At 41.1% G+C, this 6,883-nt stretch overlaps 1 long non-coding RNA gene across 1 annotated transcript; it reads right to left on the bottom strand.

Moving 5' to 3' along the window:
• Positions 1 to 1,169: 1,169 nt before the first annotated feature.
• Positions 1,170 to 3,208, bottom strand: LOC135448760 (uncharacterized). Its single transcript, XR_010440567.1, has 2 exons — positions 3,097 to 3,208; positions 1,170 to 1,591 (listed from the first exon to the last, which is right to left on the bottom strand). It is a non-coding gene; the product is annotated as an uncharacterized LOC135448760 (long non-coding RNA).
• Positions 3,209 to 6,883: the final 3,675 nt, after the last annotated feature.

Raw genomic sequence — 6,883 nt, 5'->3', positions numbered from 1 at the left:
AAAGCAATAAATTGATGTGGCCACCTTCAAATTAAGCTGTGTGCTCGGGTCTTCCTAAATTAAGTTAGAGATGCAGTACCTTTATTTATTAAATTACTTTATTAAACATCCCAACTGACTGGGGGGGAAGGAGGTAACAGGCAACATGAATTTGCCACAACCAAACTGTGCCAGACTATTTCATTTCCTTCCATAAATGGACAGAGGAGAAGTAGAGAAAAATCAGAGAAAGATCTCCTGACTTCAGTAAGGTTTCTGCTGCTCTCTCCCACAACTCAGGTGCAGCCTAAGAAATCAGGACCCAAACAAAAACCACAGTAAAGCAGGCGCAAAGGCAGTCTATGTAAAGAATAATTTCCAGTCATTCCCTGTCAAAAGGAAAGGTGGTATCAAGAGAGGAATTTGTCCTATATCAGCATTATGGATTCCCTAAAATAGCCAGTTATTCTTCACCTTCCAGTTTTACTTCTCCTTTACCTTCCTTATGAATGTGATGTGCAGGAAAATCCTGAGGTGCACCTTGGAGAACGCAAGGTTTGATTGGCAATTTTCAGGTGTTGTGAGCATTAATAATTTATGAATATAATTAGCAAAACCCATTGTTTTTTCTTATGACTGTGCTTGACCAAATCAGCTGAAGGGATGAAGGGCTCAGGCACAAAATTCCTGGGGGGCTGGATAAGAGGACAGGCATTGGATCTGCTCATTTGTCAAGAACTATTTGGACTCCTCGATTCATAGAAAGAGCCATAGAAATAAAGATAAAATTATTCTATCCATAGAAATAAAGGTAAAAGGTTGGTATTAGGCACATCATGAGCCCCATGTTACCCATTCCATCTGCAGTAAAACCTGGCCCTTGGCAGCACCTTTGCCTTTCAATTATTGACTTTCATGATACATTTCTGCACTGGGTTGAATATCCTCTCAGTAAGAGCCATTTTTTTACTCCACAGTTATTCAGCACGTCTCTTTGGAAAAAAAAAAAAAAGGTAATATTTTCCAAGGTGATTACAATTTTGGAATGAATCTCTGTAGATGTTCTCCAGAATTAAAGATCTAAGACAGTCAGACTATGATCAGCCTAAATTTGACTCACAGCCTCGTGATATACTCCTTTAAATGGCTGTGATACACTAATGTGGCTGAAAAAAAACACCAAACCCAAATTGAACAGAAGATGGTTATTTAACAGGATGCTTTACTTGAGGCTGCAGCATTTGTCACAATATTTTCCTGAGCAGTAAGGAAATAAAGACAGAATTAATTACTTGATCTAATTTACAAATACAAAAAGATGACTGAAAGAGTAAATGAGAGGGAGGACAGGCATAAACATCCTGGAGAGTGTGGTAAGCTGGGCCCATCCAAATTAGCTAAGCCAGGCAAATATAAAGCCCTGGGCAGTTTTGGGCTGCTTTTCAGAGCTCCTTTGGCATGTGTGACCAACCTCCGCCCTTCCTGTGCCAGGCCTTTGTCCATAAACCAAGGCTTGATCTGCTTTGCATGAAGTCTGTGGAGCAAAGGAGTGTCCCAGCCTGGTTCTGCAGCTGGAGACTTCAGTAAACAATTGCTTTGTGGAAGGGAAGAACTGAAAAAGAAATACCTTTTGTAAGGATTTTCCATTCATGGCTATGTAGGGAAATCTATCATTTAGTAGCATTTAATCAATTTTTCCCTGCATTGGATTGGAATTATGTTAGTTTTGACTAATTATACTATTAGATTTCATTTAATCTCCTTTGAACGCAAATACCTTCTGAATTTTTTACTGATTTTTCTCCTAAAACATCAATGTTTAACATTTCTGATAAAAACCTTGTACTTCAATCTTATTCAGACAAAACAAAAAACATACACTGAGCTTTCAATCCTTATTCAGAGTAGTTTATTTTGTCTGGGTCTCATTTTATTATGAAAGCTAGCCAGCCTGTGGGCCGAGATAGAATGGTAATTTCTCTCCTTTGAGCAAATTTCTGTGGAAAAAGGAAACCTAAATAAAAACAAAGCCATACCTTTCTAAAACAGCCTGATAAGCAGGAGGAGCCACAGCTTTTGAAATGCACAGACTGGGCCCCCTCAAAATTTAACAACAGCAATTCCTGTATAACAAATCCAGGAACTGGAAACTGAGGCTGGTCCTTTCCATTTTCTGTGCTCCAGAGGTGAAATGGTGTTGTCATTATATTGCAAGAATTTTATTGTCATTATATTGCAAAGGTTCCACATTGCTAGAGTTCCCTACCTCCTTAATGTTTCTCATAGGCATCTCCTCCAAGCACTGACTCTTCCTTCTCACAGCAGCAAACTGACTCAGTTTCCCCTGAACCAACCAACCCACTCTTTTATAACACTCTTCTTATTATCAGCTACAGCTGAGGCCTCTTAAAATCAGGTCTGCTCCTAATCTTTAATAATTAGCCCAGCTGCAACTCTTTAGGAGGTAAGAATACTTTCTATACTACCTTTATTTTCTTATATTCTACCTCCCTTTTTCTTTTAATTATAGAGTTGCAGCATTTCTTGAAGTACATGTTCAAATAAATTAACATTATGACACATTCATATATTTCATTCAGAACTAAGAGTTATACAAATGTTCAGACAACATATTACAGTACAAATATATACATTTCTAAGTGTTGGTTCAGTTTTGCAGCTTTTCTCAGTTTACAAAGTGTTTATCTTCAAAATCTTTTATACTCATGTTTATCAAACATTAATAGCTGTAATTGATATATTTTGCCAATCAATAAACACATTGTACTAAACAGAACTACACCTTTTCCAGTTCTTACAGTTGCTTTAGTAAATTCTCTCCTCCCTCTTTCAGTTTTGTTGCTTTTCCTCACACAGTTCTCTACCCAGATCACCAAGGGATTACATTTTTTAATGTTTAAATCTTCTTTCCTAAATCACCACAGGATCACATTGGTCAATACTTAAGTCCTTTTTCCAAATCACTATGGAGTCATATAGCTTAGTATTTGAGTCCTTTTTCCCAAATCACATCAGGGTCACCATTTGTTATCATTATACTGTAAGAGCTCTATTGCCATTATATTGCAAAGGTTCCACATTGCTAGAGTTTTGTACCTCCTTGGTGTTTCTCATAGGCAGCTCCTCCAAGCACTGACTCTTCCTTCTTCTCACAGCAGCCAACTGACTCCAGAAGCCCTCAACCAACAAATCCACTCTTTTATAGCACTCTTCTTACTATTGGCTACAGCTGTGGCCTGTTAAAATCAGGCCTGCTCCTAATCTTTAATAACTAACCCAGCTGCAACGCTTTTAGGGGGTAAGATTACTTTCTATACTACCTTTATTTTCTTATATTCTATCCCCCTACAGAATGGGATCTGCTTTTCAGCTTAGGCTGTGGTTATCTCTAGAACCCGAGAGAACACTGGCAATGCTGAAATCCCATAACATTCCATGAGCTCAGGCAGGGAACTGCTTGATGAATAGGCCTGTGATAACGTGCAGGAAGGAAATTTCATTTTAGTCTTATGGAGCCTATTAAAAAAACAAAACAAAAAAAAAACCACCAAACCCTAAAAAACCCAAACAACCCAGCACAGAAAAAATGGAATGTCTTAATTATGTTCATTTCATTATATAGTTCAGGATAATTCTGAGTATGACCAGGCAGTAGATGTGGTGATTAAGGAGAGAGCCCTGAGTGGGCCAGAGTTCCTGGTCTGGGGAAGTTGGGAACAGATCAGCAGGGTGGGAAAGCTGGGGAGCTTTGAACAAGTGGGGAACCAGAAGATGGAAGGACTCAGGGGTGGAATGGCAGGTTTGAGAAGACAGGAGCACATCTCTGTTTGTGTGCTTTGATTACCTGCAGGATGGGTCAGAGCCTGGCAGAGCTGCAGGGAGACACAGCTCATCCCTGGAGCTCACAACCTGGTGTTGGTTTTCTTAGTTTTTACAGAGACAGGACAACTGAGAGGCACTTTAAAAGATTTTATTCTATTATCAGTCTTGATGAATAGTGAGACAAAAGAGATGTAAAACTCAACACTATTCTATCAAAAGCTAACTTATTTCTTGGTTACAATATTTTATAAATGTTTTTCAGCTCATTAGTTTTGTTACACAATGTCATTATTACTTCTAACACTAATCACCTATATTTCTTTTCTCCACGTGGTCTTGCTATAATGCGTCTTTCAAAGTTCTAATGCTCTAAAATATCTAGTCTTTTTGTAAGGCTGTATTTTGAAACTTGTTGAAACTTGGTTTTAGTTTAATTTCTCTCTCAACAATGTAATTTCTATTCTATGGCTTTCTTAAGTTAGCACACTTTATCTTAGTCTTTGTATACAGATGCACAAGACTGTCTGAGCTTTCTGTCAGGTTTTGGGAATTCTTTACCAATCTATCTATTGCCCACAGTCCAGGACATCACTTTTGCTTGGAAATGGTTTTTAAGGCATTGGAGGGGGGCAGGAGGGGAGGTGTAATTTTTCCTTTTTCTTTTCCACTTGGAGATAGCACACGGGGTTAGAGGAGTAGTAGTACTTCCCTGTAGGATTTTCCCTAGAGGGAGTGGCAAGGCTTGGCTGCTTGGCTTGGTCAAAAGTCCCCGAGCAAAGGGGAGCAAAGAGAGCGAAAAGTGAAGAAATCTGAGATGGGAAGGGTCAGGAATGTGACTTCCCTCATCTTGAGCAGCTCTGTGTTCTAAAGGCTCACATTTGTGGCAGTGCTTCTGCTGGGGGGACTTTCTCTGCTCTCAGGCCTTTCCCTGGGGACTGAACAAATGTGACTCCAAACCCAGCAGCTCCAGAGCTGACCTTCATTTTACAAAGCTCCCAAACACGAAATGCAGGGATACTTATCTCTGAGGAATGGAAATGCTCAGGCCCACATGCTGATTACAAGCCTGTCACACTGGAAGCTGCCAGGATGGAGTTTACCCACAGCTCAGCACCACTTCCTCCAAGCAAAGGTCTCAGCTCTTCCTGGGGATTCTGCAGGGTTTTCCTCTGCCAGGTGATCAATACTGTTGGCACAGAAGGAGGAGGAATTTGTGGTTGCTGTTTCTGCAGGAATGGTGGGAAAAGAATGGGGATCAATAATCCCCAGCAAGAGCTGCCTGAAATGATGAGCAGTAAGAAATATTCCAGGAGCTGAGATTGGCTGTGTGATCTCATGCAGTGACTGCTCTCAAAAGCAGCTTTTAACTTCCTTTGTTTATTTATTTTTATTCCTTTTTAACTTCCTTTATTTCTGAGACCATCAACATTTGCTACCTCGGGTTTCACTTCCCCATGAAGAATAAACACCTCAAAAGGTTTTGAGTACAAACTCTGTCAGAGCTTGGCTGAAAAATCTGCCTAGGCTGTGCCCAGAACTTATGGAGAATTGCAATGGCAATGTGAGGAAAACGGAGAAATGAATAGGAATGGATGAGACAATTCCATTTTATTTTAAACCATTGTATTTTGTGGTCAAAAAGCCTCAAGTGCTTCACATGTTGACAGAAAAACTGCGTTTTGCTTGGGGAAAAAAGGTGATTTCAGCCCCCATGTATGGGGCTTGGAGAAGTACATCCATAGAAACTAAATCTTGTAAATACAATGGAATTAAGAAAATACAATGGTATTACCAAAATCTTTTTGTTGAACAGTGAAAAGGACTTTCAACAATTGAAGATTTCGTTTTATACATCATTTATTCAACTGAAATAATTAGGCTGGGTGATTTATTACATGTCCCATAACCTGTTATGCAAAACGAAGTGATTTGTAAAGCAAATATCTAACACAAAATGACAAAGCATTGAGCTGCTCCAGAAAATGCAGAGATACATGGAAAGCAGAAGCACAAGCTGTATTTACAGATGGAATGGAGGGGGAGAATTTGCCCATTGAGTGACCAGTTCTTGTGGATTATCAGCTTGAACCAGGATGGAAACAAGGGCAAGGACTTGGTGAGAAAGGGCTGTGAGACATCTCCATTATGGTGATGGGAACCATCAGGTTGGCCCAGTTGTTCAAGGAACTGGGTTTTTTTACTTTTTTCCAATGTCACTAACTGTGTGGATCCACGAATAAAGAGAGCAAAGAAAAAAAACACAACAATTAAAAAAACAACGGTACAAATACAGTCTCAAATTGTTTATTTTAACCAAAATTTCCTACGTCCATGTGCAAATACTGTTAACTGGGTTTTCAGGGATTTCTGTTCCCAAAGTCCCATTAATTCCAAGACAAGTCAATAAATACCAAATCCTTTCCCATTTAGCTCCCAGCCTTCTCAGGGTAGTGGCATTTCATTTCCAGCTGTGCCTTACCAAGCAGCTGGAACATTCACCCAAAAATTCCCTTTGCCTCACAGAAACCCCCATGTTGTCTTTTATTTATTAACACTGAAATAATTAATATTGAAAGAATAAATTGCTAGCATAGAAGTAAAGGTATACTGAGTGGTGGCAAGAAGTAAAGGTTTACTGAGTGGTGGCAGCTTTTAGTGAGTGAAACGTGTAGGACTAAAATCACACACGTTACGTGGGGAACGTAGGGACATACAGGGATATATCTGGAGATGCAAATCCCAGCCTGACAGACAGATGAAGCAACTGCTCCCGGCCACTGAGCTGCGGCTATTAGGGCTCAGTTACAGCCGTGACGGGCTCCCCCGGTGTGGGGACCCGCCGCAGGGCACAAAAAGGCGCTCTGGCGGCGTTCGTGCCGGGAGCGGGCGGGGGGCGGCCCGGCAGCCCCGCAGGGACCCCCGGGCTCCCCTCAGGGCCGCCCCACCATTGTGTCTGCCGCGGGGCCGCCCGCCGCGCGCCTGAAGGACCGGCCACGCCGCGCCTCCCCCACGCGGGCAAAGCGGCAGCTGCCGCCACGGGCTCAGGCGTTCTCTGCGGGAA

The sequence above is a fragment of the Zonotrichia leucophrys genome, chromosome 5 (genome assembly GCF_028769735.1).
Source record: "Zonotrichia leucophrys gambelii isolate GWCS_2022_RI chromosome 5, RI_Zleu_2.0, whole genome shotgun sequence".
Classification (NCBI taxonomy): domain Eukaryota; kingdom Metazoa; phylum Chordata; class Aves; order Passeriformes; family Passerellidae; genus Zonotrichia; species Zonotrichia leucophrys.
This window is presented reverse-complemented; position numbering and strand designations above follow the sequence as displayed.